General features: G+C 40.7%; 1 protein-coding gene across 1 annotated transcript in view; it reads left to right on the forward strand.

Annotated features, from left to right (window-relative positions):
* Nucleotides 1-21,583, forward strand: part of PCSK2 (proprotein convertase subtilisin/kexin type 2) — a 101,110-nt gene that overhangs the window by 19,195 nt on the left and 60,332 nt on the right. The window lies entirely within an intron of this gene.

Consider the following 21,583-nt stretch of genomic DNA (forward strand, 5'->3'; position numbering starts at 1 on the left):
ATGAGCTGGCACTGACAAATTATTTTTCCTTATATGCAGAGTTTTTGCACCAGCTTAATACTGGGCTGAAGTTGGACCAGGTAGCAAAAAAATGTATTTACTGCCCAAAGAAGGTAGGTTGGTCTGAGGAATGGTATCATGACAGCAAATAGATTGTATTTTAATCACTCAGTAAGATTTCAATTCACTGCACTGTGAAGAGAGTTTTTATTTATTCCAGTACTCTGTGAAGAGAGTATTTATTCCAGACAGAATGCGTTTGCCAGATTTGTGTTATTGCAACACCCATGACAATGAAACACTTGAGTAGGAAGAAGAGGAAAATAGGTTAAATAAGATCATAAGTGCTGTTGTGACACCAGAGCAAGCAAGGACTGATGAATTCCCAGCTTAATTTTCCTGTTTCTGCAGAAATTTCAAGTGATTCCAGGCCCAGGTTGAGCTAGGATGCCCGTGGCTGGTCACTTCTGCAGTTGAGAGCCTTGTGAGGGAACCACACAGGTTCCAGGTGCTGCTTGCCCCATTACTCTGTCCCAAGATGCTGATAGCTCTAGGGCACCTCTTTCTGGTCCCCTTCTCTAAAGGGAAACCAGATACAGGTGAGGGGTTATGAGGCAGAGACATCCAACCTGCCTTGAACAGAAATTCTGAGGCTTCTGTTGTTTTGTTTACTAAGCAGGGATCAGAGAGTAAATTACTGGGAAAAATCTAAAATTAGTAGGTACTAAACCAAATGTCCTGAGATGTTTTTTCTGTCTGTGAACCACCCAATCTTGTAAAGTCATTTATGAGAAAATGCATGAGAAAATTTAAAAGAAAAAGCACACAATTAAGTCAGAATGTTGGAAAGTAGTGGCTGGGTACAGTCACTGTACAGAGTCATTCCATATGCTCTTTGAAAATAAATATTTCTGTAAGTCTCTGAAAATTTTACAAATACCTGTGATATTTGTATGAAACCACCAGTTCTCCCTGCAGCCTAATATTACATGTCTGAGCACTCTTGGACTAATTCCAGACTGGCTCTTGCACTGATACCTCTAGACTAAGTGTCTGCACTGCTGTTAAGAACAGCTTAAGTGAATCTACCTTCTCGTTCAGAGATGTTCCCTTTTGTAGTCATCTGTTATTTGCAGTTTCTATACTCTCAATTTGCTTCTGTCACATGCAGTGAAATCTCATTTTTCCTGATAATCTCCACCTCATCATGGTACTGCATACCACTGGCTCCCTCCTTTGACTTCAGGGAATAAAGCTGTGTTTAAGTAACTGAGAGTATTTCCCACGTGAGGAAAAGAATGACCCTGGGTGAATTCTGACTTTGTGGTTTGCACTGGAAAGTGGAAGGGGGATGAAGCAGTGTTTCATTTCCACATATAACATGGCATTTTCTCATCTAGCCTGTCCTGTTGAATAGTCCTTGAGCTCTTATGATCCTGTATAGGTCAGTTGCTCTATGTAATACAGTTTGAGAGCAATTAAAATCATTATTTTTATCTCCCTTCTTCTTTCTATGTGAAGTTTCTTTTCTATGTGAAGCCATAAAAATTCCTGTCATTTTGTGTAAAAATGGAAACATGAGTTGTGTTGACAGTACTTAATTTCAAACTCTAAAAGTAATTTCTAAATGTAATGGCAGCTTTCTGGACCATTTATGATCAATTTTACTTAGCAACAAATGTCAGCACTGTCATGGTTAATATGTTAATGCATGAAGCCAAGAATAAAATGTTCCTGATTTCAGGCTAGCCAGGAAGAAAAACCTTCAACCACAGGGCTATAAAAATCTCTCAGGAACTGTTATGGTAAATGCTGTTGCAAAAAGTTGCTTGGCCCTACCCAAATATGAGAAAGTGGGCTGCACTTACTCTGTATACTTTTCACTTTAAAGGATGTTACAATGCCTAGCTAATTTTAGTTACTAGCTGAAAAACAGCACAGATGTTAACTCAATTAATTAATGTTTTTTAATCAAGTAAGTCCCTTGAGGATTCATGTCAGTTTTTTAGAAGTCTAAGATAGATGACACAGCAGTATGCAAACAGGTTACTGCATCATTTCCATGATCTCCATGTCTTTTAAAATGCTCAAAAATGCTTTGTTGTGCAAAATTTACTTTTATGTTTGAACCAAAATAATTTGGACCTATGCTAAAAACATTACAGCAGCTAAGTGATAAACAACACTGCAGTCAAGGGGGTGGGAAGGGAACATTATTTAATTCCTTGAAATCCAGCGAGAACTAATCTTTGTTTTGAAGAACCATCTCAAATACAATGGTTTTAACATTTTTTAATAGATTCATATCACTGAAGCCTGAAGCAGTTCTGGCAGTGGATGAAGAATGTACATGTAGTGTTGTCACATAGTGTGCTGTCCTGTGGAACTGTTCAAGAAAAAAAGTGCAGGTGCATGAGGCACCGTGGCTTTTGCTGTCAGTACTGTCCTGTCAGGCATCCTTTCTGTCAAGGTGGCAAATTCCACAGTGAGCTGAACTGCTTCAAATGGAGACTGTTTTGTTATTTAAATTACATTATCTGAGGTATGGAGAAGCTTCCAGGAGAGGTTTGCTTTGACTCTTCTGCGTCAGTTGCAAATTTCTGTGATTTCCAGTGTGCTTCTGTTCTTTTAGCTTATATACCCTTGGTGCCAAATGAATTATGGGGAGGGATTCCCTTTACCACTTTTACATCTTTAAGCTGGAATTCTTAATGAGCTAAGACATAGCAGCAACATCTCCAGGATTCTTCATGTGAAACTGCATTTTTTTGTGCCTTTATCTGTTTATAGCAAAAATGTCTCAGACCAAAAGGTCAGCCATTAGGCTTTTTTGACCTGGAAGACTTCATTTAAGGGGCTGCAGACATGAAAGTAGCCCTTGCCATGACCCATGGACACAGAAAGCTGTGAGGAGCCACAGTAGTATGGGACCAGACATCAGTGTAAATGTGAAGAGAGAATAAGTGAGACAGGCTGGAGCAAAAAACCAGAGTCAGTGAGAAGGTTGAGTGATCTGGGTTTGGAGGAGCCCAGGAGCTGAGTGAGACATGGAGGAGCATGTGTTGGCTGGAGAGACTGGGGACAAGGTATCCAGAGTGACATTAAAATGTGCAGCTGCCTAAAGTGCACATCACAGTCTCAGAGCAAGGGGAGCCTTCCTTGTGAGCAAGGGGAAATACAGCTTCTGTAAGAGCAAACTTTGCTTTTAATAATGAGGACCAGTGGTATGTGATTGCCCTGAAAAAGAGAATCAGAAATATGGAGATACTTCATATTGCCTTGTTGGTTAGTAAGGTAGAGGCAGGATGGGAAATAGAGTCCTCTCCTGCTCCACCACAGCTAAAACAAAACCAAACCATGGGATTTGGTTCTGTCATGGGCTGATGCTGGCTGGATGCCAGGTGCCTGCCAATTCACTCTGTCCCCAGTGGGACAGGGGAGAGAAAAACATAATGGAGGGTTCATGTGTTGAGATAAGGACTGGGGGAGATCACTCATCAAACATCATGGGCAAAACAGGCTGTAATTAGAGATATGAATTAAATTTATTACACTAGCAAAATCAGAGCAGGATTATGAAAAATGAACCCTTAGAAACCCCTCCCTCCTTCCCCGCTCTACCTCCTAGTCCAGTGGCACAGGGTGAGAGGGAATGGGGTTGTGGTCAGTTCATCATCCGTGGTTTCTTCCATTGCTCAGGGAGAGGAGTTGTTCCCCTGTGCCACTGTGGGGCCACCACAGGAGACAGTTCTCCACAAACCTCCAGTGTGAGTCCATCCCAGGAGCAATGGTTCCCTGCAAACTGCTGCAGTGTGAGTCCATCCCATGGGCAGCATCCTCCCAAAACTGCTGCAGCGGGGTCACTCTTCTGTGGGGTGCAGTCCTTCAAGGACAGACTGCTCCAGCCTGGGCTCCTCACTCCATGGGCCTCCCACAGGGTCACAGCCTCCTCTCAGGCACCCCCCTGCTGTGGCATGGGTCTCCTCCATGGGCTGTGGGTGGATCTCTGCATCCCCATGGATCCCCAGGGGCTGTGGGTGGATCTCTGCATCCCCATGGATCCCCAGGGGCTGTGGGTGGATCTCTGCATCCCCATGGATCTCCAGGGGCTGTGGGTGGATCTCTGCATCCCCATGGATCTCCATGGGCTGCAGGGCACAGCTGCCTCACCATGGTCATCACCACAGGTTTCAGAGGAATCCCAGCTCTGGTGCCTGGAGCACCTCCTGCCCCTCCTTCTCCACTGACCTTGGTGTTTGCAGAGCTGTTCCTCTCACATATTGTCTCCCCACTCTCCTCTGGCAATCACAACTGCACAATAACTTTTTGTTTTTTCCTTTCTTCTTAAATGTGCTGTCACAGAGGTGTTACCTCCATTTGTAATTGTCCCAGGCTCGCCAGTGGCAAGTGTATCTCTGGAGCTGCCAGGGCTTGTTACTGCCAGACACGGTGGAAGCTTCTAGCAGCTTCTCACAGAAGCCCCCCTGCAGCCCCATTGCTACCAAAACCAATACAGCTTAATTGTTATTTTCAAAGCTGACTTACCTTCTGTTTTCCAGTATTATAAATACAGCTGTGGCCTCATTGTTATGTAAACATTTTGAAAAGTGGCCACATAAATAAAGGGAAAGAAAAATTGCATGGTTATTTTGTTACCTTTCTGACCAATACTTCTGTATTCTTCGCTGTTGGTGGATATTTTCTGTTAGTAAATAGTCTTCCACTGAAGGAGAAGGGTTGAAACATAGTTTGTTCTCTCAAAGATTATTTTGGGTTTTTTCAACTTTTAGATAAAAACATTTTCCTCCCACACAGTCTCTCTTGTCAGACAGCTGCCAAGATTAGTCCTGCTCAGGAAAGAAGCTATAATATTCAGAGAAGAGCTAAGTCCCATTACTGATATCTCTATGTTAGTGGATCTGTGTTGCTATTGGGAGAATAAATATGTATGTGTGGAGGGAGGAAAGGTTAAATGAAAATCTTCCACTGAGGGTGAATTTGGCACTTAGATGATGACTTCTTTGCAAAGAAACATCCCAGCGATGGCAGTTGTTACATTTCAGAAGGGGATTAGGAAGGGAGACTTGGCTGTGCTGATGCAGGCATCTGAGGAGGGTGGATGCAGAGCTTCTTCCAGGAACAGTTAGCCAGGTGCCCATGGTTAACAGTACTCCCAAACTGCTTGTCTCATGGGACAAGGAGAAGAAGGGGGCTGTAAGTGCAGGGAATCTAAGTTTTTAATTGAATACATCAAAATCTTTCATATATTTCCTCGCCTGAGATCCTTTACGTGTCCCCTTAGTGTGATGGGCTCATTTGTGATTGGACCCTTGCAACCTCTGAAGGCAGAAGTGCCCTCTGCCCCCTCAGGCAGGGGTTGTCCAGCGCTGCCAGAGCTTAATATTTCATCCATGGCTCACCTTTAACAGGGAAAAAGAGGGATGGATGGCAGCTTGAAAAGAAGCACAGCAGCCTTTAGCAATGGCAGCGCAATATAGGTCAATCTTCAGGGCCTTTTCCAGCAGCATTAATTACATGTTTGAGCTGGGCTAAAGGTGGAACCTTTTGTCTTACTCTCTTAGGTGTCAGCCCTTTGCAAAAATTAAAATCTTCCTGATAAAATCAAGAAAACCCTGTTTTCCTCAGTTCACCCTAGTTCTCCAGCCAGTGTGGAGTGCAGTGATCTGGGGATGCAAGGGCTAGGACCATGGGAGCTTTTCCATTGTTCAGACCTTTGTATTTGCTGTGGAGGTCTAACTTGTTTCTCCAGCTTTCTGTTACTAGAGGCAAATAATATTATGTCCCTGGAGCAAAGCAATAAGAGCAATTAACATTTGGGGTTTTTTAAGTGGCAATTTTTGGCATTTTTCTTCCTGCTCCATGCCCCACTTCTTGATTTCTCAGATTCCTGACCTGTACTAGTGACTTAGGTTGCCTGGAAAGTTTCTGTTAAAAGCTTGGAAGGTATCCCAAGATACTTCCTCCATCTGAGAAGAAAGCTGGTTTGCTCCTGAAAGAAAAAGGGGCAGCAGGAGAAGAAAGAGCCATCACTTGACCCATTCCCTGTTGTAATCCTGCTGTTTCCCTCTACTGTGGGTAGCGGGAAAAAAACTGCACTGCTTCTGTGCAGCTTACCCAGTGATCCCAGATTCATACAAAATTTTCAAATTCTGTGGAGCTAATCATTATATAAATGAATGTAATGCCCAAGACTTTCCATCCCCTCTCAAATCTTAGATGGAGGCTTCAGGTTCATCACCCAGTTCTCTGCCGGGCGGCGAGGACTGTGTGTGGTACGACAGAGAGATGGGAGAATGGCAGGACAAAAAGCCCTTCATGTTTTTGTCTCTTTTATGTAAATACATACTTCATATGGTGGAGGCTGACAGACTTCCCAGTGAAATCTATTTAGCATTTTGCTGTAATATCTGTTGTCATGGCGCTGGCATTCTGGTAGGATTATGTTCAGGAGAAGTTTGGAGCTGCCATAATTTTATAAGACTACAGGGCAGCGTTACACCTGCACTGGTGTTACCTTTTTGATATGAAATGGAATCTTAGGTAGTAAAAGCTCTGCTTAAGTATCTGTAATGAATATTGAACAGCCAAGGAAAACTCTTGAGAGGAAATGTCTTCTTTCCAATGCTGAAAAAAACCCCAAACCAACCTCAAACCTACACAGTATTCATTGAAGCTGCACTGCAAACATGTACTGAAGAGATTTTTGTCTCAGTCATCCTGGTGAAATGAAGCATGTTGTGCACAAAGCAGTCAGTGACCTCCATGAATGGATCCTTGGGTTATCATTTCTGGCTTAAGTTATTTTACCTTTTATCCAGTGTGTTTGAGGAAGAGTTTCCAACAGTCTGTACCAGTTCACAGAGGGAGGCCTCTTCTGGTACTTGTTACCTTTTTCAGGTTGATGCCATCTTGAACTGTATTTATTTTGTTTCCCAACACAGCTCAGGGCTGGTTTTGAAGTTTTTGTGTTTCTAATTCATTATGAAGCCAACTGGCCAGCATTTAAAGAAAAAAAAAAAAGACATTTTTTTTGAGGGAGCTTTAGTCACCTGTATGTCATCTGGTAATTGATCTTGTATGTGTCTTATTGCTGAGAAGATTTAATGCTTAAATGGTCATTTTTCTTTTATGATAATTTTTCTTTTATGATAATTGGACCCTTTGCAGATGTTGGTGGATGGTTATTGAAATATAGAGGTTTATGAGTGTTTTTTTCTGACAACACAAGAAGGAAAAAGCAGCAGAGATTACAGCACAGTGTTAAAAAAAAAAAAAAGGTCAGACACAGAGTCAGTTTCTGGGAAGGCAGAATTCAGCCTGCACTTGAGACATGGAAAGACAAAGGGTCACACAGGCAGCAGATAAGTAATTGCAGGAAATATGCTGCCTATGTTGTATGACCTGTGTCATTCCAAACAAGAAATCATCAGGGCTGCAAAGAGGAGATTTAAGTATCTGTTAAGAGAGGAAAAAGGTTTTCCCACTATTCTGCCCTTTTTGTATTGCTTATATAAGTAAGGGGGTACTCCTCTGCCTCCAGAATGCAGGGAATAAACTAGTATTTAGGTCATGAAATTGCTTCTGTGATAACATCAAAAGAAATGTATCAGAAATTCAGTGAGGTATCAAGTTTGGTTTGTGACTGTACTATATACACAGCATGGTGGTTGTCAGTGCAGACAGTGATGAATTCCCTGTGACTGCCTGTTGAAAACTAAATCTGAGGGAGTCCTATTGTGGTTGTCCCTGCCCTTTGTAGACTCTGTTCCTGCCCTGAGAGGGTTGCTGGATTTAACTGCTCATGGAAAGCCCTGCCCAGCTGTGTTCTGTGTAGTTGCCCAGTGGGGGTTCCAGCTGTAAAGCACCTAGCTGCTCTTTAATTCAGGTATCACTATTATTATATGATCAGTTTCTGTCATCATAAAAAAGACTCTCTGATAATGAAGAATAATGAGGCCTAGAGTTATTCAGATACTTAAGCTGTCACTGAGATTGACATGGAAGTCCTCTTCACTGCAGTGTGAGGGTGTTGAGCGTGTGCTGAAGAATTTCACAGTTTCTAAGTTTAAATTCCTCGGATTTAGTGTGGCAGCACTGGCTCATCTTTGGACTGCTTACGTATATTGTATTTGTGGTGTGCAGTACAGTTCTAAAGTAAAATATCATGCCACCATTGAGTATGGAATATTAGATATTTCAAACAGTTTGCTACTGGAGAAAATGATGTACAGCACAATGTAAAAGCTAATCTTAACTGATCTATTATTTCTATTTGTAACTAGAAGGATGGAGAAAAAAAATTGATCAGCTATAAAGAATGCTGGAAATCTTTTATATCTATGTTATAGGAAAAACACCATCAGCTGCACAAAGTAAAATAACAGACTATCAAAATGACATCAAACTCAAACAGTGTCTTTCATGAAAATACTTTATAACTGAGAATTCAGGGTAAGCTAGAAGTGTTTCTACTAGAAAAAAATATAAATTAATGTACTGCAGGGTAATAGACTCATGGGCAAAGGCAGCACTGTGCAGATTAATGTAGAATTTTCCAAAAATAAAAGCAGTGGTGTACTGTAGTCCTGGTGCCACCAGGATCTGGGGAGTCTGCATGGTTGGTGGTTTAAGACAAGGTGTTAGACAGCTTGTAGGCTGAGTAGGATGTGGCTGATTTCTCTGTGTGGCTCTGGGATGGTTCAGGTGACCCCTTGAAGCTGCTTCATATCATGTATTTTGCATCATTTTCATATTTCTGAACGTGATACTTGGGGTGAGGTAGTAGAATTAGCCTTTTTTCTCAAAACAACTTGTAACCATGAGGAAGTTAAGTACTTTTACAAAAACCTGTTGTGATTGCTGGCTGCATTCAGCCTCTGTTCTGCTGCCTGCAAATTGCTGAATTTGCATTAGTTATGTTTCTGCTTTATTGTTGATGTCTTTTCTCCTGACTGCAATGTCACTCCCCTGCCTCCCTCTGCCTTTTCCTGTTTCCCTCTTGTTTCCTGCCTGATGCAGACAGTCTCTGTTTTGTAGAGCAGGCCTTGCTTTTATTATTTGTCTGTGCAATTTCCAGCCTTGGATCTTCACAGAGGTCTGTTGAGTATTGCAATACAAGCAGTGGCAGTGGTGAGACTATATGGTTTAGGGAGTTTTTAGCAGGATGTAGAGAAGAATGGACAGAGTGAGCCAGTGGCTTTGCATTAACATGGAACCCACTGTGATGCGGAATTTTGCTTTGGTTTAGGACAAGTTTGGTTTGGTTTTGGAAAGGGAATGCAGTGCTTTGATTTGCTAAGCTAACAGTCACTGAAGGTTGTGATGTCTCAGCATTCACTGGGTCCAGCAATCCATAGGCATACTGTGGGTGCTTGATGAGTGCAAAATATGTGGGGGTTCAAAAGTTACAAAGTCACCAACATTAGAGCTGTGACAGAATTCAGACAGCCATGTGTACCTCTGTCTTCAAGGTTGGCTTTGATTCTAGTTTAGGAGGTGTGTGTATTCAGCTATACTTCCTTTTCTCCTGTACAAGTATATTGTGTGATAAGAAATCCTCAGGAACAATGCAACAAACATTTTGGGCTCTGTTTTCTTTTGGGCAGATCTCTAATATAGAGGCTGGAAAACTGCTTTTCAAAAGATTTGAAATATATTGTTCAACATACAACTTGGGAAGATTATAAAAGTAGTAAAATATTGTATCTGATAGTATATGGTAGCCAGACTGTGAGATGGTAGAATCTAGAATGAAGCAAAATAAATTTGTAAGTTTATTGCTATTCTTTCTTGATGTCAGAAAATCAGCTGTTAAAACAGCTGATGGAGTTTGTTGTGTGTACAGTTATTTACCAGAACCATTTCATGTATATGACATTGGCAATAAATAAAAGGTGGTGCAACTGGAGGTATACAGTTAAATCAATAACAATATAAGACTGGAATAAAATTTTGGTGTAGTTTTTTGGGGTATCTATGCATGGTGTGCCAGGGCTTGTGTCACAGGGCTGTGACTTTAAAAACCCCATCCCCTTTCTCCTAAGAGACTTAACTTAAAAGAATCTCTTTAATGGCATATGCTACTGCATCACACAATAAATGTATTATGTAGTGCATCCACTCATGCCATTTAATGTACTTCGCTGTTTGTATGCATGATGTGCTCCATGAATACAAAAAGGAGTTTTACAAAGGTCACTGAAAGTTGATTGCAGTATTTGGAGATACAATGGAAATAAATGAAAGGTTTAGATCTAAATTATTTCTGAGCAGTTTGCTGCAGTAGTTACTTGATGCTGCATTGGAATATGGCTTTTTCAGCCTCTAACAGCTCAAAATAGCCAATAGTAATTAAAATGCTAATATATGTCATGGCTTGGTGAAGTTGAATAAATTCTTCTTGGCCTTGGGATCTTCCATATTGAGGGAGAGAACAGGCCTGGGTAGAACAAAACACCATGGAAAGACTAAGAAATATTAAACGTCTCTATGGTACATATTTTCTCTAATTATTTGTATAGTATCAGTTCCATACCATTATAAATGGACTCCATTAAATATTATGATTTTGCTTACAAGGAATGATAGCTGAATGACCACATCTCTGTGAAAATACAGCTTTGTGTACATGGCAAGCTGTCTACTCTCTGAGTGCTGAAAAGAAATACTCTCTTATTTTGGGTACAGATTTAAAATGTCATCAGTGTAAATCGTCCTGTCTTCATGCTCTTTATCTTATTTGATTCTGAGCGTTATGCTTTCATACAGGGGAATACATGGTAAGGGATCCATGAGCTTTGCAGACACAAAGTCTTCACAGAAGAGCCAGAATTGCCAGATCTAATTATTATGCTCCTGGTCTCACAGCAATGTCACTGAGCTGATTACTGCCAGGCTCTAGGTTATGTAACACTGCAGTGTTACGGTCCATTAATGCCTGGTTCTCCTCTTCCTTGCCAGTTCTTCACACTCCTATTCCTTTTCTTTGGAGGAGGTAGGGATACACTGGATGTGTCCAAATCAAGAACCTGAAAAATAAAATAAGCCACTGCAGTGAGGAGGTACCCTGTGTTTTGTCTTGGAGTCTGAGGGATTGATTACATTTGTTGCCATCTAACTTGGCTTTGTCATCCAGCAAATATGATAAACTCAGTGTTGAGCCCATCATCTCTGTTTGGCTGTTGCTTTCCCTGGCGCTCAGCCAGCCTTGCCCTGCAGAGCTTTTGGATTGCTTTTGTCCTCCCTGTGGTTCCACCAAAGTCAGGGCTATTATGTCTGGAGGCATTTTCTCCCAGCAAAACAAGGAGTTTGAGGAGCTGTTGGCTGTAGCTACTTCATGCTTTGGAAAAACCACAGTGTAGTCAGTAATGGCACAGTGACTTAAAAATGTGAGATAGCTTCTGTAAACTTTTTAAGTACCTTTCTAGCTGCTCTTTTTTTCCAACTCAAAACAAGCTGAACTTGTGTTGTAAAACCTTCACTTATCTCCTGGACCTGCTCCCTTGGGCCAACAAGTATCCCTGGCAGAATTTAGACAAAAATGCTGAATGTCTTAGGCCAGGATATACTAATATAATTGTGCAGTGCTTGCTCTGTTTTCACGTCTCCAGTTGCGATGCTCTCCTGGGAAAACATTCATTGGAATATGTTTTACTTCTTTTGGAACATGAGCTTCTCTTGGAATAATACCCTTGATTGCTATTGGACTGTTTATTTTCTGAAAAGAGGAAGGGAAATATTCTTATTAAACTTATTTCCCTGTTTCCAGCTCTAACTATATACATATTTCATAACTCTCAAGGGCCCTTCCCCAAGTTGTTCAGGGCATGTTATAAGGAAAATTTACGAAAATTTTTCCATTGGACAGTCAACTAACTATAATTACTGATATAATTAAAGAAAAAAATATCTTTAAGACTTCAATTCATATTGTTGATAGTGAGTCACAAGGAAGTAGAATCTACATTTTCATATTTGAAATACTTCATCAGGAAAAAATATTTTATAACACCAAGTTATTTTATTTAGTAAAAAAAAGAAGTTTCATTTTGTTTCGGAGTTTCTGGTTGTAATCTTCTAGATTTTGCTTCATGGTAATTTTTGACTGTTTTCTTCAGTTTCATTATTCTTTCCAAATGAACATCCTAACCCCAGACTTCTGTCGGTCTGACTCCAGTTTCTAGAATGTGAGAAGTGTGTTTCATGCATGTTTCAGGGAAAAATAGCTAGTGGAAGACAACCTCTAAAAGAAGCATCTGATGATCAGCCAGGACTCCTCCAGCCAGCATTCTCCTGGGTAACTCCACTGGTCATCTTAATTGGTTCTAGATGGCCAAGAACAAACTTGCAGGAGTGCCACTGTGAGGGACTAGAGCTTCTCACAAACAAATCCAGGGGAGCTCAGCTCACTCTGCCTTTCCTAAAAACATCTAAGGTGGCTGCAATTTCATTCAGTTAGAGCAGAATTAGCATCTTCTTGAACCCATTCTGAGGAGATGATGCAAGCTGAGTGAAGCATTTACTCATAGTCTGTAATTCACTGCAAACTGAAAAAGCCTACCACTTAACTTGAGAAGATGAGATACAAGTTGATAGGTTGTTTTTGGGTTTATTTAGATCCTGGAAGCTAGCTGGTGAAAAACCTGGAAAAGGGGATATAAATTATTTGGTTTGGGTAGTTATCCCTAAGAAAGAAAACTTTGTATTGAGTGAGCAACTTGCCATAGGGAGAATTTTTTTTTTGTTTCATTTCAGAGTTGCCATATGCTATGTCAGTGGAATTTGGATTTTAATGATAAAATGTTTTCACTTTCATGTGTCAGCAGGGTTTGGAAGAAAGTTTAAATGTATGAAAGAAATGCAAATTCCAGATTGAGATGGAAAAGTATGAAAAAGAACATTGCTTTTAGGCATCAGAATCGATCTAATGCCTATTGGTGTCCTGTCATTCGCTGTGGAATACTGAACATTTTTGCATAGTGAGAGGATGTATTTCTTTAAGGACAGCTGTTTACATGAAAATGTTGTTTGTCAGAAAAATCAACTCAGCGTGGTTTTCTTATTAACACTGCACTTGAGAAGGGTGTACAAGGTGAATTACCTACTTGACTTGCAAACAATGAATAATTCAGTGGGAGCCAGAAAGTCAAATGAATCTTCCCAAATACTTTGTCTGCCTACAAAATAGACAAAAGTGAGAAAAGGACTACTTTGGTGATTTAATACTTGCAGCTCTCCCACTGAAATGATCTGTCCATCTAAACTAATTTGTAGTCTTTTATAGTATTTAATGAAATATTTAATTACAGGTTTCAACGCACATTTCAAATATGGTTTGTGTGTATTTCACTAATGCTGGAAATAAATGTGGGAGGAAGAGGACCTTAAATTTTCCAAAAGGTCATACAGCAAATCAGAGCAAAATTAGGAGTAGATCTGAGATGCCCAATCTACTGTTTGGAAAAAAAAAAGAGGAGTTGGATTACAGCCATTTATAGTCTTTACAACACCTGGGCAATAAGAAAACTGAGATGAGAACAGTGGGAGAAAAATGAAACCCAAGAGATTAGAGCAGATCCTCTGAAGCCCAAAAGACTTAGACAAAGGCCAGTAACCTTAAACTGTAATTAGTTGTCTAGTGTTTCCACATGCATGATCTGTAGACACAGGAGAAATTACTGTGCTAGAAGCTACCTAAGCATAAAATAACAACACAATTGTATGGAGGCATTTGTCCTTGGGTATATTCCTCTACTAGTGGTCCTGCCTCTGTTCCTGTCCTTTCCTCCCCAAGGCTCATTCCAGCTTTTCCCAGGTATTTCCTTATCCTAGGTAAAAGCAGCAGCAGATGGAGAAAACCTCTCTAGTGTTAATAGAGATTTGAGGGAGTAGACTTCATGCTCAGGGGACATTAACATAAATAGCATTTTTTAACTTATTTTCATTCTTTGCTGTCCAGAGAACAACTCACTTTCTGCATAAGCTATGCACAAGTTATTTGACTGAATGTGTTTTAATTAATATATCTAAAATGTACAGGTGCAATGTTTCCCAGAAGGTAAAATCCAACAGCCCCTTGTCTTTGTATTTTCAGATGAAAAGCAGCAGAAATTTGGGGAATTGTGTGTCTTTTTTACTACCTTAGACCTATATTAGACTGTACTACTGACCCCAAACTTGTGGTGGTTGACTGGGGAAGGGATGATATGTCAGATAGATGCATCAGTGATTTCTTAGCAATTAAGAGTTACATAGGTGTTGCAGGTTTTTATTATAATATTTACTTATGGAAATTGGAGGGCTCCTGGATCTCAGCAGGTAGGAAGCTATTATTTAGCTCCTTGCACTCTTCCTGCCCCAACTGCCAGGAGCATCATCAGGACGAGGAATCTTTTTAGGTCTGATCCCACACTGCAGCACTGCCTCCAGGCCCAGGTTCTGTTGTCTGTGAGTGCATTACAGTCTGATGGATATGGAAAATGAAATGATAAATAGTTTTTGTCCCCTTTGTGAAGTGATTTGAAACCTCTTTTAATATGTTTTGCTTGATTAAAACAGCAGCTGCCTGCCCAGCCTGACTAGGGAAGCTAATGATTTTGATGAATGACATGATGAATAATTTTCTTGAGATTTATATGGGTTTTTTTGCCAAGTCCTGAGTTAAATTGAGGGGAAACATATGAGGGGGGAATAGGAGAGAACTTTTTCCAGTTCTGCCTTTATTTTTATTCTTGTGAAGGTTGACAACAGATAAAGTGGTTTTTTTCCTTTTCAGCCCTATTTTATATAAGGACCCTCAGATAAGATTTCTGAGCAATAAAGTAGCTTTCAAGGACTGTGTGTCCATGAAATCTCAAGAAATAAAACAAATAAAATAAACATCTGCTTCCTTCATTCTTGGCCAAGCCATGACCTCAGCTACATGCTCATGTAAGGTATATGCTTATGCTTTCAGCCTCTCTAAATATTGCCTGCTTTGGGAATTAATATAAAGGGAAGAAAAATTGCCCTGGATAGTTTTCATCACCTGCTGGGACCTGTGAAGTTTGAGTTCAACCAGAGGGAGGCTTTGAATAGTGCTTTTTCTTAGAAGGATGGTGTTAAAAACAAAAGACAGAAATTTCTCCAGTTTGCAGCAGTGAAAATCTGAAGTAATCTCACTGAAATGAATAGAGTATATTTACCCTTGGACAAGAGGAGGCGGAACCTATGTCTTTGCACTTCTGGAAAACTGAATCTTTGCCAAGAAGCTAATACCAAATGTACACTGTTGTTCCACTGTAGAGGTTCACCTGATTATTATTTGCTCTGGTGTTCCTGAGTTTATGTATTCCTGCCTCCTTCATCCTGACTGTTTGTTCCTCTAACACCATTCTCACCATTTTATTTTTTTTTTTTTTTTTAGTGGCAGCTGGTGTTGGGATAGGGAATATGACTGCATTTTTAAAAGTTCTTTCTAAGCTAGAACATTACCCAGATCTCATTTGTAATTCAGTCCATGGTGAAATGGAGTATGATGAAACAAGAGAGACTGACAATTGTAGCTGGGTTGACCCTCCCTGAAAGGAAAGTGAGTAATGATGAGGGACCCTACCCAGAAGAGATGAGGGAAATTTTCACTCCTTTTCATGGACCCCAGAGGTTTTCTCCGGGTGTTTTTGTTCAGGTTTCCCTGTTTTCCAGAACACTATTCTTATTATGAGACCCTCAGTCTCATAAAATGAAGTATTGAATCAAGATTGGCAGTTTCATCCCTTATATAATTCTGCTGTGTTGTTGGCACTGCTTTGTTGTTTATCATTTTTCCTTGGTGATGGTCATTTGTAGGTACAGCTCACCTTGCCCTTAAAGGAAGGCTCCAGAGCAAAAGACATAATCTCTGATGTCATGGCATTGGTGATGAGTTGCCGTGTCTGTGATCCTGTCATTTAGCACTGGATGTTTTAAACTTCTTCAGGCCCAAGACTAAAGCATGGGACTTTATATCCTGATGCCAGGCTAGGCTTCTCTTCAGATTGCCATGAAGTGAATCCTTCTGCTGTAGTAGTTTATTTTCCCAAATCTCCCTTTTGTTGCTGTGGGAAGATACTTCTTGAGTGCTTGCCATAACACAAATTAATTCTGGCTTTTTGGAAATATGAAGAGCCCCTAAATGGGTGTGCAGCAGGCATTGTTAGTATTAATCAGAGATTCATCACTTCTCATATGAAGGAAATACATTTTCGTGAGAGAGGGCTCTTCTGTTAAATTTTTATTCTGTGGAATCTGTAACATGAATTTGGTCTCAAAGTCTGGACACTGAGAAATTTCCATAGAATTTGCATGCACATTTTTGATTGCCTGCAGAGGGAATCCTGAGCAAATTATTTTCTTCCATGATCTGCTAAACATTTGTCTCACTGGAAATAAACTTGGAAGAGAAAGGATACTATGAAGAGAGCAGTTTACAGGAGTTTGTGATAGGCTGAACTCTAAATATGCTTTTGCTTTTCTCAGTCCTTTGAGGTATGGGCTCCTTTCAATGAGTGTGAATAGAGAAGTCCCTATTAATATTAATGCAAGTTACGTATGTGCACTGGGAGCAAAATATACCCCAAAGTCTAATTATTTTATGCTAATAACTGAACTGAAAAGATACTTCCTCACTTCTGGCCAAAAAAAGCAACAATGGTTCAAAGAATTTTCAGCAGAATGATAAAATTATCACTTCATTTAAACCAGCCTCTGCTCTGACCCAGTGGGACCTAGCAAAAATTCTGGTACCAATATCCCTGCTGGTGCACATGTAACTGCAATTGATAATTAGTTTTGTATTCTTCAGGAACCATTTTTCATTGCTCTAGGCAGTGGATAAATAGAGCTTGTGACAATTCCTAACCACTTGGATGGCCTGGTCCCTTGAAATCAAGGCAGAAACCCCTTTACCTCTAAGATTTTTTGAAAAAAAATTTAATTGTGGAGATGTGCTTTAGAGAGAGGGTTGGCCAGCAGTCTGTGGGACAGGCTGCTGGAAAACATGGGCAAGGATGTAAAAAGCCTCTCTGCTGAGGTGAGTGTTGAGAAAACATGTGAAGAATATTCAGACCACACTTCTGTGCCTTAGTATCAAAGGATGGTTTGGGTTAAAAGAGACCTTAAAACCATCTAGTTCCAAACCCCTTGCTGGGCAGGGACACCTTCCAGAAGACCAGGTTGCTCAAAGCCCCATCCAACCTGGCTTTGAACATTTCCAGGGCTGGGGATGCCTTGTACTGCTCTGTGTCTGTGTTGCCACTGAGGGGAGGTTCCTCTGGGATAAACTCTGAGCATATTACCTGTCTCAGTTTCACAGGTTTTTCCTTCTCTGTGGGCTGCTATGCTTGGACCAGCTCTGTGTGTCTCTCCCCACACTTTTGATCTCACCATGCACTGTGCTAGCTCTCCTGCCTACGGTTTCACACAGGATGTGATCTCTTTGCAAATCACTCATCATCTGATGCCTTTCTTTTCAAGAAAAGAGCTGTAGGCTTTTGCTGGGGGGATATGAGTTCAATGCACTGCTCAGGATGAGCATGGGACAGTTCAGGAGTTCAGGTGCAGAACGGTACTGTTCTGCCAATTGATGGCAGCCAGATTCTGGGACAAGGTGGGAAAAGTGCCCTGATGTGGGTATCCCTGCCTTGGTGGGGGACAGCAGCAAACTCTGGAACTGTACTCTGCAAGCTCCAAGGCTGGAACTGAAAGAGAACATTTGACAATTAAATGATAGGATTCTGATGTGCATGTCTTGACAAGGGTCAAGCACCGTCCTCTGAAGGTATCAAAACGAAAATTAGTTTGGATAAAGGCCAGGTCAGTAGGACTCTGTCTGTTTCTTTCCTTTTTGTAAGCCAATCCCTTACTTGTCATTTTTTCCTACCTTTCCTCTTATTACAGAAATTGTTCTCTGGAAATGATTCTGTTTTGATGCTTTCTCTGTGGCAGATGGCCTGTCCCTGGCAGCTATACTCTACTAACCCAGTGCTGTACAGCAGTGATACATAAACCTCTGCTGATTTTATTAATGTGGTTTTTGATGGGGATCCATAAACCTCTGAATCTAGGCACTGAAAAACTGCAATTGCAACCTGCACAACTCAGTCAATATAAATCATCAGTAGCTTCCTACTGGGCTGGAAAAGGCATGGATGGGAGCAAGCTCCCATGTCTTTTCTGTCTTGTGTATTATTGTAATAAAGTAGCTGTGAACAAGTGCTCTGCTTTTGGTTGCGTGAGCAGACACGTGAATGTCAGCAGCAGCATAATTGCAGTTTTCCCTCTGTCAAAAGACTGACTGGCTTCTGTTTTGTGTCTGGCTTCTAGTTATGAAATTTCCTCAGAGAAGACATTGTGCAGCCCATATACTATCCACTAGACAACACTTTAGGAAAATCAGTGCTTTGCAATTCTTTATCTCATTTCCGCTGCAACAGCAGCAGAGCTCTGAATGTGTTACAGATGGTCAAGAAAAGCTCACTAGTATACCACTACCATTCGTATGAACATTGAAGTTTAATTATTACAGCTTTGAGATACTAGAATAAGGTTAGACTTCTTTGGCAATTGTTGCTAGATCACTCCAGGCAGGCAGCTTTGTAAAAATAACCTTTGTTCTTTATTAAAGCTAAATGGATCTTCTGCAGCTGTCACTGCCACCTAGCTAGGAGGTGTTGACAGCAGTGGGCTGTGATCCCTCCTAGCAACCTGTGCAGGGAGGACCCGAGTCAGAGCAGGGCCTGCAGGAGCTGCTGGAGAGGGGAGTGTGGCTGTCTGTGGTGTCCTTCTGTCTGTGCAGAGGTGCTCCCTTTCATGGTAGCCAAAATACCCCTTCTCAGCTTCAAACTGCATCATTTGCTCACAGAGCAGGAGAAGCAGGGAAAGGAAAAACTATGTTGAGCAAAGATGGTGCAGAAGAGGTTACAAGAGAGAAGAATTGCATTCTGCAGGGCACTCTGAGGGTTGCTGCCAGGAAATGCAATCAAAAGGCACTTGGTGCGCTTTCTGAAACCAGTTTTTTGAGAAAGCCTGGATTCTGCATGGTGGAGCCAACCTTTACTTCACTGTCACCTCTTGACTCCAGGTTTGAGGACCCACAGCTGGTTTTAAATAATTCTCTAATTCATACTTTCTTTAATTAATTTAAATCTAAATTAATTAAATTTTCAATTAATTAATTGATTTTCAGCTTAGTTCACTCACTGCATGTAGGACAGCATCACTGACACTAGACTCCCTGCCTTCCCTCCCAGGGCTGTGATACCATTTTTATTCTGGAAAACTGCTCTTCAGCTGAGATTCTGGCAACAATTTTGTGTAAAAGTATTTCACTACCTCTGGATCCAGTGGGGCCCAACTGCTCAGAAGGAGCAGAGGAAGCTGAAGTAAACTTTTACTCTAAGCTCCACAGCACAAGGGAAGTTTCCCACAGGTCCTGCCATGGTTACCATGATGGAGTGATGTCATTTGGTTTGGGGGTCAGCTCTATAAAAATGTCTGGGTTTTTGACTCAGGAGCACTTTAGAAGTGGAGTACAGGTGAAGAGCAAAGTAAATGACATAAAGGACAGGGCAACAGGCAGCTCTTCAGTGAGTGGGACATTAGGGTGGATTTCCTGCAATGTGGAAATGAGGGTATGCAGTGCCAGTAATACTGTGAGAGAAAATGCGTATTACAACTTTCCAAGCAGATGGTTCAAGGTGAGTGATGAGCTATTTAGATGAAATTTGAGTGGGAAGGAGGCTGTGGAGAATGAAGTGGAAGTATGATGAGTTATAGCAAAGGTCAGAAGCTGGCTTTTAAGTGCAGAATCACTTTGGAGACCAGGGGGTGTATTTTCAGCATGTGCTGCAGACTTAGTTTTAAGATTTCTTCCAGCTGACTCAGTTTCCCTAAACTTTACCTCCACGGGTATATTGCAAAGCCCTTCTAATCTGTCCATATGGAATACACTGAAACTTAATGTCTGTAAAGCAAATATGCATCTTTACAAAGGAAATGCATGAAGTTAGAGGTGAAGCTGCTACAAGTGGTGCTTTATGACTCCAAAAGTGTTTGAGCATTAGCACAAGTATTCACACATTTACAAGAAGTCTCTTCTGTGTTAGGGTGAGTCAAAGGGACATTTCAACAAGAATAACATTACCTTTCAATTGAGTCTTCCCATACAAACCAAATTAGTCAGATTTTTCTCCAAGTGGTATTTTCTCACAGTCCCCACGTATCTGAAGACTTGCTTTGTGAAATAAATTAACTTAAAACCAACAGAGTTAGAGAAATCTTTAGCCTGTGAGCACTCCTGTTCTCTTGGGATGTATCAGGTATTCATAACTTGTGTGGATGCAGCTACTGTACTAATGGAATCCTGAAAAGGAGGTTATATAAAGGTGGATTGTGGAGTACATATCTCCTAATAGGACCAGTGAGTTGTGCAGTAGGAGGGAAGTCCATTGCTGGATGACTGCCCAAGGGTATAAAAATGGTCCAAAGTTACAAGTGTATTGATGACAGAGAAGAATAATTAAATTAGAAGATTCAGCATCATATGATCATCTCTCTTCTTTGTATTGCACAGATACAGCCAAAAGGTTTGCAATCTTAAATGTGATCTGGGCCTGTTTCCCATTTAAACTAAAACCCTTTTTATACCACAGAGAGGGTGTACATGTAACTTAGACCTACTCTGGTTATCGCCTCAAAGATTGATGGTGTTCTTTGTAATAAGTAAAAATCACTCCACAAAAAGATTTTTACTGTTGAAGAAGAAGGAGAATGCAGGGGTTTTTTTTTCTAAGCATAATGTTTTAAGAAAGTCATATCTGCATTGTTTGGCAAAGGAATGTAAGATAAAGTTTCTGCAAGTCACAGTTTTCCTAATTTTGCAGCTAGGTAGAATTGATAATGACTTATATACACAAGGCCCAATTTTCTTTTCTGTCACCAGGCGTGCTGTTTATACCCACACTGAGGGGTGATTATTCTGATTGATTTGGAAAGGCTGATGATTTCTTTGACCCATGTAACTGGTGAGACAGCAAAGTGCAAAATTTACCTATAAGCTGCTGATAGTGTGTCCCTGTGGTTTGCAGTCTCTGCATGTCGACTGGAAGGACTAATATATAGTTATAGCCCAACTCCAGGGAATTTCTTTCTTACAGAGATCTTTGATTTTGTAACTGAAGTGACTGTTGTGCTATCTTGCAATAAGGCACTGAAGAAAATAAAATTTATTTTGTCTTTTTTGGTGTTACATAGAATAAGAAGCAGTTTTTCATTCTTTGGGAAACTTCTTAAGATTTCAGAAGTGCTCTTGCTCCCATGCTCATCTAAGCAGTGTAAAAAATACCCAGAACCAGATTTCTGAGAATAGCCATCACCTGTGATAGTGTAGATCCTGATATGCCTCTCCTGCCACACTGAAGAGAAAGTAGATATATGAACCAATTTGCTTGTTCTTGAGGCAGTGCACTGCATATCAAGATGTGCAGGGCTTTTTCCTCTGTCTAAGTGTTTCCCCTTAATAAATTCTATCCTGGGGCAAAAAAAAAAT

This window comes from Pseudopodoces humilis, chromosome 3, assembly GCF_049639895.1.
Source record: "Pseudopodoces humilis isolate 2021_Gansu_Grassland_sample_001 chromosome 3, ASM4963989v1, whole genome shotgun sequence".
Taxonomy (NCBI): domain Eukaryota; kingdom Metazoa; phylum Chordata; class Aves; order Passeriformes; family Paridae; genus Pseudopodoces; species Pseudopodoces humilis.